Source organism: Colobus angolensis, unplaced genomic scaffold (genome assembly GCF_000951035.1).
Source record: "Colobus angolensis palliatus isolate OR3802 unplaced genomic scaffold, Cang.pa_1.0 Scaffold82, whole genome shotgun sequence".
In the NCBI taxonomy this organism is placed as follows: Eukaryota; Metazoa; Chordata; class Mammalia; order Primates; family Cercopithecidae; genus Colobus; species Colobus angolensis.
This window is the reverse complement of record NW_012122043.1, coordinates 3,543,658-3,569,750: the sequence shown is the minus strand read 5'-3', so window position 1 is coordinate 3,569,750 and position 26,093 is coordinate 3,543,658. Positions and strand designations below refer to the sequence as shown.

General features: G+C 49.6%; 1 long non-coding RNA gene across 1 annotated transcript in view; it reads right to left on the bottom strand.

Moving 5' to 3' along the window:
* Nucleotides 1-21,652, bottom strand: part of LOC105502901 — a 43,122-nt gene extending 21,470 nt beyond the window's left edge. Inside the window, exons 1-2 of the long non-coding RNA XR_001000418.1 lie at nucleotides 20,840-21,652; nucleotides 17,758-17,894 (exon numbers count right to left, since the gene is read on the bottom strand). This is a non-coding gene — a long non-coding RNA (uncharacterized LOC105502901). The remainder of the gene's footprint in view (nucleotides 1-17,757; nucleotides 17,895-20,839) is intronic.
* Nucleotides 21,653-26,093: the final 4,441 nt, after the last annotated feature.

The window sequence follows — 26,093 nt, the reverse complement described above, 5'->3', positions numbered from 1 at the left end:
CCATCTCTTGAATCAGCGTGACCTGGATGTGAGACATGGAGTCAAAGGAGATTATTTTGAAACTTAAAGATTGGTTACTGCCCTGTTGGATTTTGGACTTGGGTGGGGCCTGGACCCTTTTTGTTTTGGCCAATTTCTCTCATTTGGAATGGGTGTATTTGTCCGATGCTTTTAACTCCATTGTATCTTGGAGGTAATTAACTCATTTTTGATTTTACAGGCTCATAGGCAGAAGGAATTTGCCTTCTCAGATGAGACTTTAGATTTGGACTTTGGGGATAATGATGGAATGAATTAAGACTTTGGGGGACTGTTGGAAATACGTAATTGTGTTTTGAAATGTGAGGACATGGTATTTTAAAGAGACCATGAATACAATAACATGGTTTGGCTTTGTCCCCATCCAAATCTCATCTTGAATTGTAGTTCCCATAATCCCCATGTGTCATGAGAGGGACCTGGTGGGAAGTAGTTGAATTGTGAGGGTGTTTACTAGTCTGATCTCACATTGCTATAAAGAACTGCCCAAGACTGGGTAATTTATAAAGAAAAGAGGTTTAAATGACTCATAGTTCCACAGGGCTGAGGAGGCCTCAAACAACTTACAATCACAGTGGAAGGGGAAGTAAACACATCCTTCTTTACAGGCTGGCAGGAAGGAGGAGTGCCAAGTAAATGGGGGAAAAGCTCCTTATAAAACCATCAGATCTGAAAACTCACTCACTATCACGAAAACAGCATGGAGGTAACTCCCTCCATGATTCAGTCACCTCCCACAGGGTCCCTTCTATGACATGTGGGGATTATGGGAGCTACAATTCAAGATGAGATTTGGGTGGGGACATGACCAAACCATATCACTGCACCTAAGGGATGATCCAAGACATCTCGTTGTACAGTGCTCACACCTCAGGAATGATCCAAGACACCTCCTGGTGCAGTGCTCACACCTCAGGAATGACCCAAGACATCTCCTAGTGTAGTGATCCTACCTCAGGGATGATCCAAGACACCTCATGGCGCAGCGCTCACACTTCAGAAATGATCCAAGAAACCTCCTGGTGCAGTGATCCCACCTCAGGGATGATCCAAGACATCTCCTGGTGCAGTGCTCACAATTCAGGGATGATCCAAGACACCTCCTAGTCCAGTGCTCACAACTCAGGCATAATCCAAGACATCCGCTGGTGCAGTACTCCCTCCTTAGGGATGAGCCAAGCAACTGCTTGTGAAGTGCTCACACCTCAGGCATAATCCAAGACACTGCTGGTGCAGTGTTCCAACCTCAAGGATGATAAAATACACTTCCTGGTGCAGTGCTGACAATTCAGGCATCATCCAAGAGACCTTCTGGTGCAGTGCCTACATGTCAAGTTTGACACATCTCCTGGTGTAGTGCTCCGACCTCATTGATGTTATAAGATACCTCCTGGTGCAGTACTCACACCTCAGGAATGATCCAAGACAACTCCTGGTGCACTGCTTCCACCTCAGGGATGATCCAAGACTCCTTCTGGTGTAGTGCTCCCACCTCAGGGATGATCCAAAACACCTCATAGTGCAGTGCTCACTCCTCAGACATGATCAGAGACACTTCCTGGTGCAACGCTCAAACCTTAGGGATGATTTGTGATGCCTTTTGATGCAGTGTTCACACTTCAAGGATGATCCGATACAACTTCTGGTGCAGTACTCCCTCCACAGGGATGACACAGGACATCTCCTGCTACAATGGTCACACCTCAGAAGTGATTTAAGACAGATCCTGGTGCAGGGCTCACACCTCAGGGGTGAATCAAGACACCTCTGCTGCAGTGCTCACACCTCAGAGATGAATCAAGGCACCTCCTGGTGTAGTGCTCACACCTCAGGGCTGATTCAAAACACCTCCTGGTTCAGCACCTGCACCTCAGAAATGATTCAAGACACCTCCTGGTACAGTGCCTGCACCTCAGGGATGATCTGGGACATCTCCTGGTGCAATGCTCACACCTCAAGGATGATCCAAGACACCTCCTGGTGCAGTGCTCACACCTCAGCGATGATTCATGACACCTCCTGGTGCAGTGCTTACACTTCAGCGACGATCCAAGACACCTCATGATGCAGTACCTGCACCTCAGAAATGATCCAAGACACCTCCTGGTGTAGTGCTCCCTCCTCAGGGATGATCCAAGACACCCCTCGTGTAGTGCTCCCACCTAAAGCATGATTTGAGACATCTGCTGGTGCAGCGCTTGCATCTTAGGAATGATCCAAGACACCTTCTGGTGCAGTGCTCACAAGTCAGGGCTGATCTAAGACACCTCCTTGTGCAGGGCTTCCACCTCAGCAATGATACAAGACACCTCCTGGTGCAGTGATCCTACCTCATGGATGATTGAGGACACAACCTGTTGCAGTGCTCACACCTCAGGGTAGATCCAAGACACCTCCTGGTGCAAGTGCTCCCACCTCAGGGGAGATCCAAGACAACTCCTGGTGCACTGCACTCTCCTAAAAAATCATTCCAGATACCTCCTGATACAGTGCCTGCACCTCAGAAAAGATCCACGACACCTCCTGATGCAGTGCTCACACCTCAGCGATGATCCAAGAGACCTCCTGATGTAGTGCTCTCACATCAGGGATGATCCAAGACACCTTCTGGTGCACTGCCTGCATCTCAGGGATGATTCAAGACAACTCCTGGTGCAGTGCTTATACCACAGGGATAATCCAAGACACCTCCTGTTGCAGTGGTTACAACTCAGACATGATCCAAGATGCCTCCTGGTGCAGTGGTCACGCTTAGGCATGATTCAAGACACTTTCTGGTGCAGTGCTCACAATTCAGGGATGATCCTAGACACGTCCTGGTGCAGTGCTCACACTGCAGGCTTGACATAAGACACTTCTGGGCGCAATGTTCACACCTCAGGGATGATCCAAGACATCTCCTATTGCAGTGCTTACACCTCGAGAATGTTCCAAAATACCTCCTGATGCAGTGCTCACAACTCAGGCATGATTCAAAATACCTCCTGGTGTAGTGCTCACACTCAGGCACAATACAAGAAACCTCCTGCTGCGGTGCTGAGACCTTATGGATGACCCCAAACACCTCCTGTTGTAGTGCTCACACTCAGGGATGATCCAAGACAATTCCTGGTATAGTGCTCACACCTCAAGGGTGATCCAAAACACGTCCTGATGCAGTGCCCAAAGAACCCAGGCATGATTCAAGGTACATCCTGGTGAGGTACTCACACTCAGGCATGATCTAAGACACCTCCTGGTGCAGTGCTCACACCTCAAGCATTATTCAACACACTTCCTGGTGTAGTGCTCCCACCTTAGGGATGATTGAAAACACCTCCTTGTGCAGTTTTCACACTACAGGATGATCCAAGGCACCACCTGGTGCTGTGCTCACACTTCAGGGATGTTCCAAAACACCCCCGGTACAGTAATCACAACTCAGGCATGATCCAAGACACCACCTGGTGCAGTGCTCACACCTCAGGGATGCTCCAAAACACCTCTTGGTGCAGCGCTCACAACTCAGATATGGTTTAAGACACCTCCTGGTGCAGTGATCAGAACTCAGACATGATCCAAGATACTTCTTGGTGCAGTGCTCACACCTAGGGATGATCAAAAAAACCACCTGGTGCAGTGCTCACACTCAGGCATGATCCAAGACACCTCTTGGAACAGTGCTTTCAACTTAGGGATGATCCAAGAGACCTCCTGGTTCAGTGCTCACACCTCAGGGATGATCCAAAACATCTCCCGATGCAGTGCTCACAACTCTGGCATGATTTGAGATACCTCTTGGTGCAGTGGTCAACCTAGGAATGATCCAAAAAGACACCTGGTGCAGCTTTCGCACTCAGGCATAATACAAGACACTCCCTTGTGCAGTGCTCACACCTCAGGGATGATCCAAGACACCTCCTGGTGCAGTGCTCACACCTCAGGGATGATCCAAAACACTTCCTGACGCAGTGCTTACAACTCAGGCATGATTCAGAATACTTCCTGATTCAGTGCTCACAACTCAGGCATAATTTAAAATACCTCCTGGTGCACTGCTCACACTCAGGCATGATCCAACACAATTCCTGGTATAGTGCTCTCACCCCAGAGATGATTAAAAATACCTCACACTACAGAGATGATCCAAGACACCACCTGGTGCAGTGCTCACACCTCAGGGATGTTCAAAAATACCCCCGGTGCAGTGGTCACAACTCAGGCATGATACAAAACACCTCCTGGTGCATGGGTTACACCTCAGACATGATATAAAGACACTTCTGGGTGAAATGTTCACACCTCAGGTATGATGATCCAAAGACCTCCTGGTGCAGTGCTCTTACCTCAGGAATGATTCAAGACACCTCCTGTTACAGTGTTCACTCCTCAGGGATGATTCAAGACACCCCCCTGGTACAGTGATCACACCTCAGAGATGATCAAAACATCTCCTGATGCAGTGCTTACAACTCTGGCATGATTCGAGATATCTCCTAGTGCAGTGGTCACACCTAGGAATGATCCAGAAAATCACCTGGTGCAGTGTTCACACTCAGGCATAATATAAAACACTTCCTGGTGCAGTGCTTACATCTCAGGGATGATCCAAGACATCTCCGTGTGTAGTACTCACGCCTCAAAGATGACCCAAGACACCTCCTGGTGCGGTACTCACACCTTATGGAGAACCCCAAACACCTCCTGCTGCAGTGCTTACACTCGGGGATGATCCAAGACAATTCCTGGTGCAATGCTCACATCTCAAGGGTGATCCAAAACATGTCCTGATGGAGTGCCTATACAACTCAGGCATGATCCAAGGTACATCCCAGTGAGGTGCTCACATTCAGACATGATCTAAGAGACCTCTTGGTGCAATGCTTACACCACAGGCATGATCCGACATACTTCCTAGTATAGTGCTTCCATCTCAGGGATGATTGAAAACACCTCCTTGTGAGTTCTCACACTACGGGGATGATCCAAGACAGACACCTCCTGCTGCAGTGATCATACCTCAGCGATAATCCAAGACACCACCTGGTGCAGTGCTCACACCTCAGGGATGTTCCAAAACACTCCCTGGTGCAGTGCTCACAACTCAGGCATGATCAAAGACACCTCCTGATGCAGTGCTCACACCTCAGGGATGTTCCAAAATACCTCTTGGTGCAGTGCTCACAACTCAGATATGATAAAAGACACCTCCTGGTGTAGTGATCACAACTCAGACATGATCCAAGATACTTCCTGGTGCAGTGCTGACACCTAGGGATGATCCAGAAAGACCACCTGGTGCAGTGCTGACACTCAGGCATGATCCAAGACACCTCTTGGTGTAGTGCTCACAACTCAGGGATGATCCAAGATGCCTCCTGGTCCAGTGCTCACACCTCAGGGATTATCCAAAACACATCCTGATGCAGTGCCCATAGAACTCAGGCATGATCCAAGGTATATCCTGGTGAGGTGCTCACACTCAGGCATGCGCTAAGACACCTCCTGGTGCAGTGCTGACACTTCAGGTATGTTCCAAAACATATCCTGGTGGAGTGGTCACAACTCAGGCATGATCCAAGACACCTCTTGGTGCAGTGCTCACACCTCAGGGATGCTCAAAACACCTTTTGGTGCAATGCTCACAACTCAGATATGATTTAATACATGTCCTGGTGCAGTGATCACAACTCAGACATGATCCAAGATACCTTCTGGTGCAGTGGTCACACCTAGGGATGATCCAAAAAACCACCTGGTGCAGTGCTAACACTCAGGCATGATCCAAGACACCTCCTGGTCCAGTGCTCACACCTCAGGGATGATCCAAAACATCTCCTGATGCAGTGCTCACAACTCTGGCATGTTCCAAGATACCTCCTGGTGCAGTGGTCACACCTTGGAATGATCAAAAAAACCACCTGGTGCAATATTCACAGTCATAATACAAGATACTTCATGGTGCACTACTCACACCTCAGGGATGATACAAAGCACATAGTAGTGTAGTGCTCAACCCCAAAGGATGATCCAAGACACCTTCTGTTACAGTACGCCCTCCTCAGGGATGAGTTAAGACACTTGCTGGTCAGGCACCATCAGGCACGATCCAAGACACTTGTGATGCAGTGCTCTGACCTCAGGAATAATGCAAAACAACCCCTGGTGCAGTGCACACACCTCAGGGATGACCCAAGACACGTCCTGGTGCAATGCTCACACATCAGGGATGATAAAAGACACTTCCTGGTGCAGTGCTGAAACCTCAGACATAATCCAAGAGACCTCTGGGTGCGGTGCCCGCACCTTGGGGATGATCAAAAACACCTCCTGGTGCAGTGCTGACACTTCAGGCATGATTTAAGACACTTCCTGGTGCAGTTTTCACACCTGAGGGATGATCCAAGTCACCTTCTGGTGCAGTGCTGCCACCTCAGGGATGATTCAAGAGACCTCTTTGTGCAGCGCCTGCACCTCAGGTTTGATCCAAGACACTTCATCATGCAGTGATCCCACCTCAGAGACGATACAAGAGACCTCCTGGTACATGGGTCACACCTCAGGCATGATAAGACACTTCCAGGTGCAAAGTTCACACCTAAGGGATGATCCGAGACACCACTTGGTGTAGTGCTCTTTCCTCTGATGATTCAAGACATCTCCTGTTACAGTGCTCACATCTCAGGGATGATTCAAGATACTTCCTGATGCAGTGATCCTATTTCAGGAATGATCCAAGACACCTCCTAGTGCAGTGCTCACTCTCAGGCATAATACAATCAGGCATAATACAAGACACCTCTCGGTACAGTGCCCACACCTCAGGGATGACCCAAGACACCTCCTGGAGTAGTGCTCCCCCCCCAGGGATGATCCAAGACCCCTTTGGTGCAGTGCTCTTACCTTAGGGTTGATTAAAGATACCTCCTGGTGAAGTGCTCCCACCTTAGGAAAGATCCAAGACACTTGCTGGTTTAGTGCTCCTACCTCAAGGATGATGCAACATGCAAGACACTTCCTGGTGAAATGCTCCCACCTCAGGGATGCTCTAAGTCACCTCCTCGTGTAGTGCTCACAATTCAGGGATGATCCTAGACACATCTTGGTACAGTGGTTACACCTCAGGTGCGATGCAAGACACCTCCTCCTGCAGTACTCCCTGCTCAGGGATGAGCCAAGACATCTGCTGGTGCAGTGCTCACACGTCAGGCATGATCCAAGGCACTTACAGGTGCAGTGCTCCCACCTAAGTGATGATCCAAGACCCCTCCAGGTGTAGTGCTCCCAACTCAGGGATGATAAAAGACACTTCCTGGTGCAGTGTTCAAACCTCAAGCATAGTCCTACAGATCTCCTTGTGCAGTGTCTGAACCTCAGGGATGATCCAAGACACCTGGTGTAGTGCTTCCACCTCAGAGATTATTTGAGACACTTCTTGATGCAGTGGTTACAACTCAGTTGTCATCCAAGATACCTCCTGGTGCAGTACTCCCTCCTCAGGATTATCCAAAAAACTTCCTGATGCAGTAGTCCCTTCTCAGGGATGAATGAAGACACCTCCTTGTGCAGTGCTCCCACCTCAGAGATTATTTGAGACACCTCCTAGTGCAGAGCTCACACCTCAGGGATGATAAAAGACACTTCCTGGTGCAGTGCTTAAACCTCAGGCATAATGCAAGAGACCTATTGGTGCAGTGCCTGCACCTCAGGGATGGTACAAAACACCTCTTGGTGCCTGAATCACACCTCTGGCATGACATAAGCCACTTCTGGGTGAAATGTTCACACGTCAGGTATGATGATCCAAAGACCTGCTGGTGAAGTGCTCACACCTCTGGGATGATCAAATAAATGTCTTGGTACAGTGCTCACTCCTCAGGGATGATTCAAGACACGTCTTGTTACAGTGATCACGCTTCAGGCATGATCCAAGACATCTCTTGGTGTAGTGCTTTCCTCTGATGATTGAAGACACCTCCTGGTGCAGTGTTCACAACTCAGGGAGGATCCAAGACACCTCCTGTTACAGGGCTCACACCTCAGGGAGGGATGATTCAAGACACTTCATGGTGCAGTGATCCTACCTCAGGGATGATCCATGACACCTCCTGGTACTGTGGTCACACCTCTGAGATGATCCAAGATACCTGCTGGTACAGTGCTCAACCTTCAGGAATGATCCAAGACACCTTTTAATGGAGAGCTCACACGTCAAAGATGACCCAAGATACCTCCTGGAGAAGTGCTCTGTCCCAGGGGTGATCCAAGACATCTCCTGGTGTAGAGCTCCCACCTCAGAGATGATGGAAAACACCTCCTTGTGCAGTTCTCACACCACAGCGATGCTCCAAAACACCTCCTGATGCAGTGCTCACAACTCAGATTATTATTTAAGACACCTCCTGGTGCAGTGATCACAACTCAGACATGATCCACGATACTTCCTGGTAAAGTGCTCACGCCTAGGGATGATCCAAAAAACCACCTGGTGTAGTGCTCCCAATCAGGCATGATCTAAGACATCTCTTGGTGCAGTGCTTGCAACTCAGGGATGATCCAAGAGACCTCCTGGTCCTGTGCTCACACCTCAGGGGTGATCCAAAACACCTTCTGGTCCAGTGCTCACAACTTAGGCATGATTTAAAATACCTCCTGGTGCAGTGCTCACACTCAGCCATAATACAACAAGCCTCCTGGTGTGGTGCTCACACCTTATGGATGACCCCAAACACCTCCTGATGCAGTGCTTACACAGGGACGATCCAAGACACCTCCTGGTGCAGTGCTCACACCTCAAGGATGCTCCAAAACACCTCTTGGTGCAGTGCTCACAACTCAGATATGATTTAAGGCACCTCTTGGTGCAGTGATCACAACCCAGACATGATCCAAGATACTTCTGGTGCAGTGCTCACACTTAGGAATGATCCATAAAAACCACCTGGTGCAGTGCTCACACTCAGGCATGATCCAAGACACCTCCTGGTCCAGAGCTCACACCTCAGGGATGATCCAAAACATCTGATGCAGTGCTCACAAATCTGGCATGATCCGTGATACCTCCTGGTGTGGTAGTCACACCTAGGAATGATCCAAAAAGCCACCTGGTGCAGTGTTCACACTCACTCATAATACGAGACACTTCCTGGTGCAGTGCACACACCTCAGGGATGATCCAAAGCTCCTCCTGGTGTAGTGCTCAACCCACAGGGATGATCCAAGACACCTCCTGGTGCAATGCTCCTGCCTCAGGGATGATTCAAGACTCCTCCTGGTGCAGTGCTCACACTTCAGGCATGATCCAAGATACCCCCTGTTACAGTACTCCCTTCTCAGGGATGAGTTAAGACACTTGCTGGTCAGGCATGATCAGGCACAATCCAAGACACTTGCGATGCAGTGTTCCTACCTTAGGAATAATGCAAGACAACTCCTGGTGCAGTGCTGACACCTTAGGCATGAGTTAAGACACTTCCTGGTGTAGTGTTCACACGTGAGGGATGATCCAAAACACCCTCTGGTGTAGTGCTGCCACCTCAGGGATTATCCAAGAGACTTCCTTGTGTAGTGCCTGCACCTCGGGTTTTATCCAAGACACCTCATGGTGTAGTGATCCCACCTCAGGGTCAATACAAGAGACCTCCTGTTGCATGGGTCACACCTCAGGCATGATAAGACACTTGCAGGGGAAATATTAATATCTCAGCGATGATCCAAGACATCTTTTGGTGTAATGCTCTTTCCTCTGATGATTCAGGACACCTCCTGATGCAGTGCTCATATCTCAGGGAGGATCCAAGACACTTCCTGTTACAGTGCTCACACCTCAGGGATAGTTCAAGACACTTCCTGGTGCAGTGATCCTACCTGAGGGATAATCCAAGACACCTCCTGGTGCAATGCTCACACCTCTGAGATGATCCAAGACACCTGCTGCTACAGTGCTCAACCTTCTGGAATGATCCAAGACACCTCCTGATGCAGTGCTCACACTCAGGCATAATACAAGACACCTCTTGGTGCACACACCTCAAAGATGACCCAAGACACCTCTTTAAGTAGTGCTCCCTCCCCAGGGATGATCCAAGACCCCTTTAGTGTGGTGCTCTTACCTTAGGGGTGTTTCAAGATACCTCCTGGTGAAGTGTTCCCACCTCAGGAAAGATCCAAGACACCTGTTGGTGTAATGCTCCTACCTTAGGCATGATGCAACATGCAAGACACTTCCTGGTGCAGTGCTCCCATCTCAGAGATGCTCCAAGACATCTCCTGGTGTATGCTCGCAACTCCGGGATGATCCACAAGACCTCTTGGTCCAGTACTCACACCTCAGTGAAGATCCAAAACACTTCCTGATGCAGTGCTCACAACTCAGGCATGATTCAAAATACCTCCTGGTCCAGTGCTCACACTCAGGCATAATACAACAAACCTTCTGGTGTGGTGCTCACACCTTATGGATGATCCCAAACACCTGGTGCAGTGCTCACACTCAGGAATGAACGAAGACAATTCCTGGTGCAGTGCTTGCACCTCGGGGTGATCCAAAACACGTCTTCATGCAGTGCCCGCAGAACTCAGACATGATCCAAGGTACATCCTTGTGAGGTACTCACACTCAGACATGATCTAAGACACCTCCTGGTGCAGTGCTCACACCTCAGGGATGTTCCAAAACACCCCCTGGTGCAGTAATCACAACACAGGCATGATCCAAGAAGCCTCCTGGTGCAGTGCTTACACCTCAGGGATGCTCCAAAACACCTCTTGGTTCAGTGTTCACAATTCAGATATGATTTAAGACACCCCTTGGTAGAGTGATCACACTCAGACATGATCCAAGATACCTCCTGGTGCAGTGGTCACATCTAGGGATGATTCTAAAAAACCACCTGGTACAGTGCTCACACTCAGGCATGACCCGTGACACCTTCTAATCCAGTGCTCACACCTCAGGGATGATCCAAAACATCTCCTGATGCAGTGCTCACAACTCTGGCATGATCCGAGATACCTCCTGGTACAGTGCTCATACCTAGGAATGATCCAAAAATCCACCTAGTGCAGTGTTCACACTAAGGCATAATACAAGACATTTCCTAGTGCAGTGCACACACCTCAGGGATGATCCAAAGCACCTCCTGATGTAGTGCTCAACCCACAGGGATGATCCAAGACACCTCCTGGTGCCGTGCTCCCACCTCAGGGATGATTCAAGACACGTCCTGGTGCAGTGCTCACACTTCAGGCATGATCTAAGATACCCCCTGTTACGGTACTCCCTCCTCAGGGATGAGTTAAGACACTTGCTGGTCAGTCATGATCAGGCATGATCCAAGACACTTGCGATGCAGTGCTCCAACCTCAGGAATAATGCAAGACAACTCCTGATGCAGTGCACACACCTCAGGGATGACCCAAGACACGTCCTGGTGCAGTGCTCACACTTTAGGGATGATAAAAGACACTTCCTGGTGCAGTGCTCAAACCTCAGGCATAATCCAAGAGAGCTCCTGGTGCAGTGCCTGCACCTTAGGGATGATCAAAAACACCCCCTAGTGCAGTGCTGACACCTCAGGCACAATTTAAGACACTTCCTGGTGCAGTGTTCACATCTGAGGGATGATCCAAGACATCTTCTGATGCAGTGCTGCCACTTCAGGGATGATCCTAGAGACCTCCCTGTGCAGTGCCTGCACCTCAGGTTTGATCCAAGACACCTCATCATGTAGTGATCCCACCTCAGAGATGATATAAGAGACCTCCTGGTACATGGGTCACACCTGAGGCATGATAAGACACTTCCGGGTGCAATGTTCACACCTCAGGGATGATCCAAGACACCTTTTGATATAGTACTCTTCCCTCTGTTGATTCAAGACACCTGCTTGTGCAGTGCTCACATCTCAGGGAGGATCCAAGACACCTCCTGCTACAGTGCTCACACCTCAGGAATGATTCAAGACACTTCCTGATGCAGTTATCCTACCTCAGGAATGATTCAAGACACCTCCTGGTGCAATGCTCACACTTTTGAGATGATCCAAGATACCTGCTGGTACAGTGCTCAACCTTCAGGAATGATCCAAGACACCTCCTGGTGCAGTGTTCACAGGCAGAATACAAGACATCTCTTATTGCAGTGCTCACACCTCAAGGATGACTCAAGACACCTCCTGGAGTAGTGCTCCCTCCCCAGGGATGATCTAAGACCCCTTTGGTGCAGCGCTGTTGCCTTAGGGATGATTCAAGATGTCTCCTGGTGAAGTGTTCCCACCTCAGGGAAGATTCAAGGCACCTGCTGGTGTAGTGCTCCTAGCTCAGGGATGATGCAACATGCAAGACACTTCCTGGTGCAGTGATCCCACCTCAGGGATGCTCTAAGTCACCTCCTCGTGTAGTGCTCACAATTCAGGGATGATCCTAGACACATCCTGGTACAGTGTTCACACCTCAGGTGTGATGCGAGACACCTTCTCTTGCAGTACTCCCTCCTCAGGAATGAGCCAAGACACCTGCTGGTGCAGTGCTCACACATCAGGCATGATTCAAGACACTTCCTGGTGCAGTGCTCAAACCTCAGGCATAATCCGACAGATCTCCTGGTGCAGTGTCTGCACCTTAAGGATGATCCAAGACACCGTCTGGTGTAGTGCTCCCACTTCAGAGATTACTTAGACACCTCCTGATGTAGTGGTTACAACTTAGTTAACATCCAAGATACCTCCTGGTGTAGTGCTCCCTCCTCAGGGTTATCCAAAAAACCTGGTGCAGTAGTCCCTTCTCGGGGATGAATGAAGACACCGCCCTGTGCAGTACTCCCACCTCAGAGATTATTTAAGACACCTCCTGGTGCAGTGCTCACACCTCAGGGATGATAAAGACACTTCCTGGTGCAGTGTTCAAACCTCAGGCATAATCCAAGAGACCTACTTGTGTAATGCTTGCACCTCAGAGATGATACAAAACACCTCCTGGTACATGGGTCACACCAAAGGGATGATATAAGATACTTCTGGGTGAAATGTTCACACGTCAGGTATGATGATCCAAAGACCTCCTGGTGAAGTGCTCACACCTCCAGGATGATCCAAGACACGTCTTGGTACAATGCTCACTCCTCAAGGATGATTCAAGACACCTCTTGTTACAGTGATCACACCTCAGGCATGATCCAAGACATCTCTTGGTGTAGTACTCTTTCCTCTGATGATTCAGGACACCTCCTGGTGCAGTGCTCACATCTCAGGGAGGATCCAAGACAATTCCTGTTACAGTGCTCACACCTCAGGAATGATTCAAGGCACTTCCTGGTACAGTGATCCTACCTCAAGGATATCCAAGACACTTCCTGGTACAATGCTCACACCTCTGATATGATCCAAGATACCTGCTGGTGTAGTGCACACACTCAGGCATAATAGAAGACACTTCTTGGTGCAGAGCTCGCACCTCAAAGATGACCCAAGACACCACCTGAAGTAGTGCTCTCTCCCCAGGGATGATGCAAAACATCTCCTGGTGCAGGGCTCCCACGTCAGGAATGATTGAAAACACCTTGTGCAGTTCTCAGATTACAGGGATGATCCAAGACACCTCCTGCTGCAGTAATCACACCTCAGTGATGATCCAAGGCACCACCTGGTGCAGTGCTCCCACCTCAGGGATGATCCAAGATACCCCCTTTACAGTACTCCCTCCTCAGGGATGAGTTAAGACACTTGTGGGTCAGGCACAATCAAGCACGATCCAAGACACTTGCGATGGAGTGCTTTGACCTCAGGAATAATGCAAGACAACTCCTGGTGTAGTGCATACACCTCAGGGATGTCCGAAGACATGTCCTGGTGCAGTGCTCAGACTTCAGCAATGATAAAAGACACTTCCTGGTGCAGTGCTGAAACCTCAGGCATAATCGAAGAGATCTTCTGATGCAGTGACTGCACCTTAGGGATGATCAAAAACACCTCCTGGTGCAGTGCTGACACCTCAGGCATGATTTCAGACACTTCCTGGTTCAGTACTCACACCCGAGGGATGATCCAAGACACCTCCTGGTGCAGTGCTCCCACCTCAGGGATGACCCGAGAGACCTCCTGGTGTTGTGCCTGATTCAACTCACCTCATGGTGTGGTGATCCAACCTCAGAGACGATACAAGAGACCTCCTGGTACATGGGTCACACCTCAGGCATGATAAGACACTTCTGGGTGCAATGTTCACACCTCAGGCATGATCCAAGACACCTCTTGGTACAGTGCTCACTCCTCAAGGATGATTCAAGCCACCTCCTGGTGCAGTGCTCACACCTCAGGGAGGATCCAAGACACCTCCTATTACAGTGCTCACACCACAGGGATGATTCAAGACACTTCCTGATGCAGTGATCCCACCTCAGCATAGATCCAAGACACCTCCTGGTGCAGTGCTCACACTCAGGCATAATACAAGATGCCTCTTGGTGCAGTGCTCACATCTCAGGGATGACCCATGACGCCTCCTGGAGTAGTACTCCCTCCCCAGGGATGATCCAAGACCCCTTTGGTGCACTGCTCTTACCTTAGGGATGAATCAAGATACCTCCTGGTGAAGTGCTCCCACCTCAGGAAAGATCCAAGACACCTGTTGGTGTAGAGCTCCTACCTCAGGGATGAGGCAACATGCAAAACACTTCCTGGTGAAATGCTCCCACCTCAGGGATGCTCTAAGACACCTCCTGGTGTAGTGCTCACAATTCAGGGATGATCCTAGACACCTTCTGGTGCAGCATTCACACCTCAGGTGTGATGCAATACACCTCCTCATGCAGTACTCCCTCCTCAGGGATGAGCTAAGACACTTGCTGATGCAGCGCTCACATGTCAGGCATAATACAAGACGCCTTTTGGTGCCGTGCTCACATCTCAAGGATGACCCAAGACACCTCCTGGAGTAGTACTGTCTTCCCAGGGATGATCGAAGACCTCTGCTGGTGAAGTGCTCTCGCCTCAGGGATGAGTTAAGACCCCTTTGGTGCGGTGCTCTTACCTTAGGGATGATTGAAGACACCTCCTGAAGTGCCCACACCTCAGGAATGATCCAAGACACCTCCTGGTGTTGTGCTCCTACCTCAGGGATGATGCAACTTGGAAGACACTTCCCAGTGCAGTGCTCCCGCCTCAGGGATGCTCCATGACACTACCCAGTGCAGTGCTCTCACCTCAGGGATGATCCTAGACACCTTCTGGTGAAGTGATCACCCCTCAGGCGTGATGCAAGACACCTCCAAATGTAGTGCTCCCAACTCAGGGATGATAAAAGACACTTCCTGGTGCAGTGCTCAAACCTCAGGCATAATCCTACAGACCTCCTGGTGCAGTGTCTGCACCTCAGGGATGATCCAAGACACCTCCTGACGTAGTGTTCTGACCTCAGAGATTACTTAAGACACCTCCGGGGGCAGTGGTTACAACTTACTTATCACTCAAGATACCTCCTGGTGCAGTGCTCCCTCTTCAGGGTTATCCAAAAAACCTCCTGGTGCAGTAGTCCCTTCTCGGGGATGAATGAAGACACCTCCTTGTGCAGTACTCCCAACTCAGAGATTATTTAAGACACCTCCTGGTGCAGTGCTCACACCTCAAGGATGATGAAAGACACTTCCTGGCACAGTGCTCAAACCTCAGGCATAATGCAAGAGACCTACTGGTGCAGTGCCTGCACCTCAGGGATGGTAAGAAATACCTCCTGGTGCATGAATCATGCCTCTGGCATGATATAAGAAAACACTTCTGGGTGAAATGTTCACATGTCAGGTATAATGATCCAAAGACCTCCTGGTGAAGTGCTCACACCTCTGGGATGATCCAAGACACCACTTGTTACAGTGATCACACCTCAGGCATGATCCAAGACATCTCTTGGTGTAGTACTCTTTTCTCTGATGATTCAAGACACTTCCTGATGCAGTGATCCTACCTCAGGGATGATCCAAGACACCTCCGGGTGCAGTGCTCACACCTCTGAGATGATCCAAGATACCTGCTGGTACAGTGCTCAACCTTCCAGAATGATCCAGGACACCTCCTGGTGCAGTGTTCACATTCAGGCTTAATACAAGATACCTGTTGGTGCAGTGCTCACACCTCAAGGATGACCCAAGACATCTCCTGGAGTAGTGCTCTCTCCCCAGGGATGATCCAAGACAGCTCCTGGAGCAGAGCTCCCACTTCACGGATGATTCAAACCCCTTTGGTGCAGTGCTCTTACCTTAGGAATGATTCAAGACACCACCTGGTGAAGTGCTCCCACTTCAGGAATGATCCGAGATACCTCCTGGTGTAGTGCTCCTACCTCAAGGGATGAAGCAACATGCAAGACACTTCCTGGTGCAGTGCTCCCATCTCAGGGATGCTCCAAGACACCTCCTGGTACACTGCTCTCAATTCAGGGATGATCCTAGACACATCCTGGTACAGTGCTCACACCTCAGGTGTGATGCAAGACACCTCCTCTTGCAGTACTCCCTCCTCAGGAGTGAGCCAAGACACCTGCTGGTGCAGTGCTCACACATCAGGCATGATTCAAGACACTTGGAGGTGCAATGCTCCCACCTAAGTGATGATCTGAGACACCTCCTGGTGCAGTGCTCCCAACTCAGGGATGATAAAAGACACTTCCTGGTGCAGTGCTCAAACCTCAGGCATACTTTTACAGACTTCCTGGTGCAGTGTCTGCACCTCAGGGATGATCCAAGACACCTTCTGGTGTAGTGCTCCCACCTCAGAGATTACTTAAGACACTTCTTGGTGCAGTGGTTAAAACTCAGTTATCATCCAGGATACCTCCTGGTGTAGCACTCCCGCCTCAGGGTTATCCAAAAAACCTCCCAGTGCAGTAGTCCCTGCTCAGGGATGAATGAAGACACCTTGTGGAGTGCTCCCACCTCAGAGATTATTTAAGACACCTCGTGGTGCAGTGCTCACACCTCAGGCATAATCCAAGAGACCTACTAGTGCAGTGCCTGCACCTCAGGGATGATACAAAACACCTCCTGGTGCATGAATCACACCTCAGGCATGATAAAATGTGTGAAATGTTCACACCTTATATAAGGTTCACACGTTTAAGGGTGAAATGTTCACACCTCAGGTATGATTATCCAAAGACCTCCTGGTGAAGTGCTCTTACCTCCAGGAATATTCAAAACACCTCCTTTTACAGTATTCACCCCTCAGGGATGATTCAAGACACCTCTGGTATAGTGATCACACCTCAGGCATGATCCAAGACACCTCTTGGTGTAGTGCTCACCCCTCAGGGAGGATCCAAGACACCTCCTGTTATAGTGCTTACACCTCAGGGATGATCCAAGACACTTCCTGGTGCAGTGATCACACCGAAGGGAAGATCCAAGACACCTCCTGTTACAGTGCTCACACCTCAAGGAGGATCACGCCTCAGGTATGATCCAAAACACCTCTTGGTGCAGTGCTCCTTCTTCTGATGATTCATTCTGGTGCAGTGCCTGATCCTCAGGGATGATCCAAGACATCTCCTGGTGCAGTGTTTTTACCTCAGGAATTATCCAAGACATATGGTGCAGTGCTCACAACTCAGGCATGATCCAAGATGCCTCCTGGTGCCATACTCACACCTCAGGGATGATTCAAGACACTTCCTGGGGCAGTGCTCCTACCTCAGGGATGAGTCCAGACCCCTTTGGTGCAGTGCTTTTACCTCAGGGATGATTCAACATACCTCCTGATGATGTGCTCATACCTCAGGAATGATCCAAGACACCTCCTGGTGCAGAGCCTGCATCTCAGGGATGATCCAAGGCACTCTTGGGTGCAGTGTTCACACCTCTAGTATGATGCGTGGAACCTCACAAGCACCTAGTGATAAGAAAAGGATCATTTAGTAAAGGAACTTGTGAGGCTGGCCTCAGAATTATCTCAGCATTGTGTTAGAAAAGGCCAATATTTGTAATTCTTCAGGTGAAGAGCCTGTGAACCCAAGATTTTCTCCTAGCCAAAGTTCCGGCTTGTATAGTGCAGCAGAAGATAATATCTCATGTAGGAGAACTTGTTTCCCATGTATGCACTTTCTCAGTTAATGTCATCAGCAGCAACAGCTGTTACTACTACATGAAGATTTATTTCAACCAACCAAAAGATGAATCCAAATCATAAGCTAAACATGGATTGGACAAAGAAAGGGCAGATGGTGAGCAGGGAATTCATTTGAATGTGAAATTAAGTCCAAATAATAATCTCGAGTCTGGACACACATCAGAACATAAAACGTTTCCCTGATCACTAATCTAATCAGGTTTCCATATGGCTGATGGAGACTGTAAAGTGCCACCAATGATAAAGTATGTGTTGCTCTCAAAGAAACTGAAAAGTTTTATATTACCATCTGAATGTTTGTGACCCCCTGCCCCCTACAAATTCATATATTGAAATTCTAACCCTTAAGGTGATGCTATTAGGACATGGGGCCTCTGGGAGGTGAGTAGGTCATAAGTATGGCGCCGTCACAAATGGGATTAGTGCCCTTCTAAAAGGGACCCAAAAGAGCTTACTGGTCCCTTCCACCATGTGAGGACACGGGAAGAAGACAGTGTTTATAAGCCAGAAAAATGGCCCTCGCCACACAATGAGTCTGCCTTGATCTTGGCCTTTTAGGCTTCAGAACTGTGAGAAATAAATTTTTATTGTTTACAAGCCACTTAGTTCATAGCGTTTTGTTATAGCAGCTGAGCAGACCAAGGCAGACTACATGTCTATTGTGGAATTAGTCACCTAACATCTCTCTTACCTTCTAAACTGCACTCTTTCTGAGGACAGATTATTTATTCTGAGTACATACTTTGTTTTGTGTATGACTGAGCCACCAGCAGCAACAGAACCTGGAACTTAGGGAATAACCAATAAGTATTTTCCGAATAAATGTTAATAATTTTAGTAAGATAAAAATCACAACAGATTAACCACAATGGCAAAAAATGTGCAGAGAACACCAACCAAAAATAGGTAGCTGAGGAAGTTGGAATAAGTGTAATTCTGCTAATTTATTCACTTTGTTTTGTTACAGTATATCACAACATTCAGAAACACAGGATAAGAAGTATTTTTAAAGTTATAAAAAGAATTAAGGCTGGGTATAGTGGCTCATGCCTGGAATCCCAGCACTTTGGGAGGCCAAGTTGGGAGGATTGCTTGAGGCCAGGAGTTTGAGTCCAGCTTTGGCAACATAGAGAGATCCCATCTCTACAAAATTAAAAAAAAAAATAGCTGGGTGTAGGGCTGTGCACCTGTGGTCCCAGCTACTTGGGAGGCTGAGGCAGGAGGATCGCTTGAGCCCAGGAGTTCTGGGCTGCAATGAGCTGTGATGGGGCCACTGCACTTTAGCTTTCTCATGATCCTTTCGACATCCCACTCCACTCATCAGAATTAACTTCTTCCCATATTCATTTCCTTATATTTATATAAAAAAGAATTGCAATGAGAACAACAATGATGACTGTATTTTTCCAAGGTATAGGAGAGGAGAGAGAGAAAGAAAACAACCTAAAAATATATAAAACAACAATAGAAGAGAACCCCTAGGAAGCATTCCACCAAGAGATTGAAATAAGATCCTATAACATAAGACCAAATGTATCAATTATAATTATAAATGTAAATGGGATAAATTTACACATTTTAAGAAAAAGACTCAGGGGGCACGTAAATCCAAAGACTTTTTTGTATGTTTACAGTAAGAAAAATGAACACAGAATCATGAGAATATTTCCAAGTAAATATAAAAGAAAATAGAACCTAGAGCGAAGTAGGAGTTACAATATTAATACCAGAAACTTTGAGTTCAAAGAAGAAAAACTGCATGAAGAGGATTTCTTTTTGTTGATAAAATGTTCAATCCATAATAAAGTTATACACTTCCATAAAACTAAATATAATAGACAGTATTAGTATTTATTTGAGGGGCCCAGTGCGGTGGCTCACGTCTGTAATCCCAGCACTTTGGGAAGCCGAGGCGGGTGGATCACGAGATCATGAGTTCAAGACCAACCTGGCCAAGATGGTGAAACCCCATCTCCACCAAAAATACAAAAATTAGCCGGGTGTGGTGGCGGGTGCCTGTTATCTCAGCTACTCAGGAGGCTGAGGCAGATAATTGCTTGAAACCGGGAGGCAGAGGTTGCAGTGAGATAGCGCCATTGCACTCCAGCCTGGGCAACAGAGCGAGAGTCCGTCTCAAAAAAAAAAAAAAAAAAAAAAAAATTATTTGAAGAGGGATTGGAACCACAAAAAGAAACTGGCGGCACTACATCTATGGGCACTCTCGATCTCCTAGTCCCTGGAAGGTTTTGGAGACGAAGGTAACTGGGCTTAACAGTTAATAATTGCTCCATATTCCTCAGAGTGTGGATGATATCACATTAACTTTTCCCTCCAAATCAAGTAAAATGTAGCCAAAACATCCATATGAAAAGACTGGTAGCAAGTCTGACATTACATTTTTTTTTTTCAATTGAAGCCTCACCCCTCCCTTGAACCCGACATGGGGACTTCTTTCCGGACAAAGGGGAGAGACCTGGTCCTCTGTCCACCAAGGTGGCTTCTGCCGCTGCTGCCCCCTCCCAGGCCGGGCCTGTCCACTCAAAGCCTGGCAGCTCCAGCAGCGAATCAAAGCCCCTGTGCCAAGTGGGGCCACAGGGATGCAGCCCCCCGCCACCCCCACAGCCCCTTTGGCAGCCCTTCTACCCCAGGCCTGCAGCTGAGGGCCTGTCTGTTAGCTCTGCGGGTGGGCTGGAGGTATGGTCAGTTACCTTTAGGTCCTATCTTGGTCCATTTGGGCTGCCCTAACAAAATACCGTAGCAGAGGTGGCTCAGGAACATCAGGAATGTGTTGCTCACAGTTGTGGATGATGGAGGTCCGAGGTCGAAGGCCCAGCAGCTTCGGTGTCTGGTGCGGAGCCGCCTTCCAGCTGGTAGGTGTCGTCTCTCAGGCCTCTTTGATAAGGGGCCGATCCCATTCGTGAGGTTTCTGCCTCTGTGACCTCATCACCTCCTAATGTGAGGCCCCGCCCTCCCTCGGGGATGAGGATTCCAGCGTGTCAGTTAGCTGGGGACACATTCTGACCGTTGAACTCTTTAAAGCAAAGCCCTAATTTCTCCCCTTTCTTTCCGAGTGAGGCTGAGGACGCAGTGGGAAGAGTTTAACGGTCCAGATAGCCTAGCCCCAGACCCCAGACCACTAGAAATCCTGTTTAGGGGCTCAGTATTGAGATAGGCAATGTCTGGGTCCTCTTCCTCAAGGCTGGGCAGGCAGCCCTGCTCCTGTGAGAGGTGCGGCCCCTGCTACTCAGCCTTGTCCTGCGGACGCAGTCTGCTGCGGGCGTTTCCTGGCAAATCAGCCGGCACATCAGGGTCTCGAGGATGCAAATAACGGAAGACTGACGTGGAAGTCTGTGTTTTAACCATCCTGGCGACAGAGCCCACCTTACTTCCTGTGTCCGTGGATCCACAATACATTCTAAATGCTGGAGATAGTAGAGGTCACATCTCCTAACTACAGTGTAACGACAGTCAAAATAAAAATTCAGGAATAAACTGGAACCAGAAGCCCCACTTCCTGGGAACTTAAAACAGTCATCTCTTTTTTTTTTTTTTTTTTTTTGAGACGGAGTCTCGCTCTGTCGCCGGGGCTGGAGTGCAGTGGCCGGATCTCAGCTCACTGCAAGCTCCGCCTCCCGGGTTCCCGCCATTCTCCTGCCTCAGCCTCCCGTGTAGCTGGGACTACAGGCGCCCGTCACCTCGCCCGGCTAGTTTTTTGCGGGGTTTCACCGTGTTGGCCAGGATGGTCTCGATCTCCTGACCTCGTGATCCGCCCGTCTCGGCCTCCCAAAGTGCTGGGATTACAGGCTTGAACCACCGCGCCTAGCCAAAACAGTCATCTCATGAATAAAAGAGAAAAACCAAGTCAGCAGTGACACAATATTTAGAAAAGAACAAAAAAGAAAAAGTTACATGCTAGAGCTTATTGGATGTAGCTTGGACTGTACTGAGAAAATGATTCCACAGTTTTAAAACTGTCAAAGGAAATTAAGAAGTCACTTGAAATAAAAGACAAACAAACCCAAGGAAAGCAGAAGTAAGGACTACAGATAACAGCAGAAATAATGAATTTGAAAATGGAAACAAGTGAATTGATAAATGAAGCCTGAGAGCTGACTCTAGAAAAACGGAATGGATAATCTAACTCGTTAACCAAGAAGAAATTTAAGAAAACACGAATGCCCCTCATAAGACTAGCCTTGGATAAACCAGAATTTGAAGAGAATAATTCTTACCATTGTAAGTTAAAAGAGTTTGAAAATGTAGTTGAAGAAGGTAATTTTCAAAAAGTGTATATTATTAAAATTAATTGAAGACGTGGTAACATATTCAAATGCACCAACATCTACAGAAACATTTGAGAAAGCTGTAAAAGAATCAGCGCAACAAAGTGTAGCTTGTGTGTGAGTGCATGGTGTGTGAGTGTGTGCCTATATGAGCATGTGTGCGTACATGTGCATATGTATGGGGTGTGTGTGCCTGTGTGTGATGTGCATTATGCATGGTGTGTGTGTACGTGGCAAGTGTGTGTGCCTGTGCATGCATGTGCATGTGTGCATGGTGTGTGTGTGTGTGTATGTGTGTGTTTTAGCCTTCTGTAATCTTCCTCATGCTTTCCAAGCTCCTTCAAATGCAAGTAATAATAATCAAAGGAAAACGAAGCCCCGTATGTTTAGGGACAGTGCCATGCTTTGCTGACTGGTGAAGCTCTGTGTCCTTAGGGGTGGTGCCATGCTTTGCTGACTGGCAAAGCCCTGTATGTTTAGGGACAGTGCCATGCTTTGCTGACCGGGGTGCTGGCTGTCTACTGCTGGTCCAGACCCACCTGCATCCTCGCCATGCTCTGTGTTGCAGGAGGCTGACTGCATGGGCCAGGCCCCAGTGGCTTCTCTGCTCTTTGGCTTCTGGTCAGGTTGGCAGCCGGAGATAGAGAGGGTAGAAGGGGGCAGGAGCTGGGCAAGGCCACCTGGCTCCCACCCTGTCTGTTGCTGTCATTTGCCTTCTACTTCTACCTACACCCAAACGTTGTCTCAACTTCTGCCCTTCTGCTGAGATCTCAGCTTCTCTCAGCCTGTGTGACAGACTTGGAGATGTGCCACCCAGACGCCCCTTCCAGGAAGGACTTGCTTGCAGCTTTGAGGAGTGGTCAGAATACGGCTTCCACCTGTTAGCTCTTTAGGATCTTCCCAGTGATGAGCCCCAACCAGCCTGGGCCAAGCTTTTCATGCCCAGCTCACACCCAGAGACTGGGAGAGGGTCTTGGGAGACCCGAGGTGGGACGCTGGATGGGTACTGCACAGTTGGGAGCTTCCAGACAGGCCTACACCGTGGCTGAACGTCTCCCTCCACCCAATCTTCCCTCCTCCCTCCTGTCCAGGTGCTGGACCCTCATAAACATCTTGTATCCTGACTTTCTCTTAACTCCTGCTTCTGAAAAACCCAACCCACGACAGGTGGGTCCTCTCTCCAGCTCCCAACCCACGACAGGTGGGTCTCTCCCCAGCTGCCATTAGCTACTCCCCCAGCCCGTTGCCTTTCAGGACTAGGGGTGGTATCTCCCAGCTGTTGCCAGTCCCAAGATACCATGGAGGGTCATCTCAGCGATTCCCAGCACAGGCTGCTGGCTGATGGTGGCACAGTTCAGGTCGTTCGCTAACTTTCTCTGCGCACCACGATCTTGAGACAAGTTTGGCTCAGGGTCCCACAGAACAGGACAGCCTGTTGGAAACTGGCTCCTGGGGATCGTACAGTCACTCCCTAATGCTGGTCTGTGGAGTCAGAGGTGGCAGCAAACTGATGGGTGGGAGGAGACCCCAAATGAATGCATGCTTCACAGAAGTCTCCACGATGTTTTGTTTAACTACTGCGTTCTGAGCAGTCGCCCTGCTGGAAGAGAAGACCCTTGCTCCGGGCCCCACAGCTTCCCCACAGAGCCGGGATATTGGAATAGCGTAGATGACCTTCCCTTCCCCAAAATGCTCCCAGAAGGCCCTTGCCCTCCGCCTTGTCTCACGTGTGTCAGAGGGCCCGCTGGCAGCAGGGTTTCCTCCCAGGGTCTGTCCCGGCACGGGGCGCCCTTTAGGTTGTGTGTTTCACACCGCAACACGCAGGGCCTAGCAGGCAACAGAGGAGCTTGCAGATGGGGTGATTTGGGAGCATTGTGCCTGGGTGTCTCTGGGTCAGGCAGGAAGGTGGTCAACGGCAGGGAGGTCCCACGAGGACAGGCAGGCTGGGTGCATGGGAGAGGCCCCCCGCAGGGGCAGGCTGGCCTGGGCTGTGGGGATGTGAAGGAAAGAATGGGGCTGGAGGAAGAGGGCTAGGGTCTCTAGCTCATCTTGGTTTGACTGGGAATTCATTGGTTTTAAAAGGGTAAGTCCTCATTCAGGGAAACAGTCCCCTCTCCACCCTGAGGCCCAGGCAAATGGGAGGGAATTGGCCACTCTGAAGCAGGGCTGGGTCTAGTGTGGTTGGAGTCGGGGGGATCCCAGGGAAGTGGCTCCACTGGGTTGGGTGTGTTGTGTGGGGTGCAGTCAGGGACTCAGCTGTACTCCCAAGGAGGTCAGGCTGGAAGGGCAAGTCAGGTGGTGTCCCAGAGGGCCTCACTGATGGACCCCGACTTCATTATACATCGATTAAATGGGGTTGGGCGTTGCCCTGTCCAGCTTGGAGCAGAGTTCATACTAAGCTGTTCACACTGGGAGCGGCCAGTTGCTTGCATTGCATTCCTTAACTGGTCCAACCTTGTGCAGATTGGCCTGCTGGAGTGGGCTCTGCCTTGAGGTGTAGGAACCGGGTGCAGACCCCAGCTCAGCCCCAACTCCCCATGAGAATTGGGGGCCGTGCCTCGCCTGTCTGCCCCTTGATTTTCTCCTTGTAGAATGGGCGCTGGATTCTGCTGTCCGAGGCCCTGCCCAGATCAGCAGTTCCTGACTCTTGCACTGGGTCTTTTTCTGGCCCAGCTGAGGTCACTGAGCCCACACCTGCCGCCTGCAGGGCTCCATCACGTTGGCGGTTACCTGGGCTCCAATCTGGCACTCTGCCCTTCCTCCCCCTGGCCTCCCTCTTTGTGTCTAGGAGCTGGCTTCCCTCACCTTGCCTCTCTCCCTGGCCTCCCTCAAGGAGTGAGGGTCTTCTGGGCCCCTCCAGGGCTCCGGGGCTGGTGTCCTGCCTCTGCACCCGACTCGCCAGGTAGTCACCCGGTATCCTGTGGGTTTCCTCTGCCCTCCCGTGGCCGGTCCTCGAGGGGAGCCCATCCCACCTCCAGCTGAGCCAACTTCGTTTTTCTCAAGAGCTATTAACACACAGCAGAAAAAGTGTTGCAGGTGATGGAAAGGAGGTGAAGTGAATTCAAGATCTCGCTTTTAGAGGCTGTACTTTCAGAGGTCAACTCAAGTGTTTCTCTCATCTGCTTTCCAAAGTTAGAACAGAATTATTATCGAAATAATGTTGGATTTCATCCCTCAACTGAGGCTCTCTTGTGGGGCTGGCACCTGAGTACCAGGTTCGGCCGGCTCTGCTGCCCTCTGCTCTGTGTCCTGGGCCCATCCAAGCATGGCTGGCAGCGATCTGGACGGAGGGTGGTGCCCACCATGGAGAAGGCTCACACAGCCCACGACTTGAGCCCCTACCCAGCCACAGATGCAAGAAACTGAGGCGCAGAGAGGAGGTGCCTCACCAGGGCTGACTTGGGTTTATAGTGTGCCCTCAGAAGGCTCTGGAAGAATGGAGTCCACATTTCGTCTCTAGCTGCAGCCAGAAGCAGCCATGGGAACCCAGCACCCAGCCAGACCTGAGCCTCCCGGGTCGCTGAAAAACAAACCAGACCAGAGCCTCCAAGAGGGTACCTGTGTCAGCAGAGCTGTGGGGAGAATTGCACGGAGTGTGCTTTCTGCTGCTTAAATCCATCCCGCTAAGTGCTGGGGGCTTTATGCGCTGTGGGACTCTCAGTCCGGGGAAAGGCCTTTT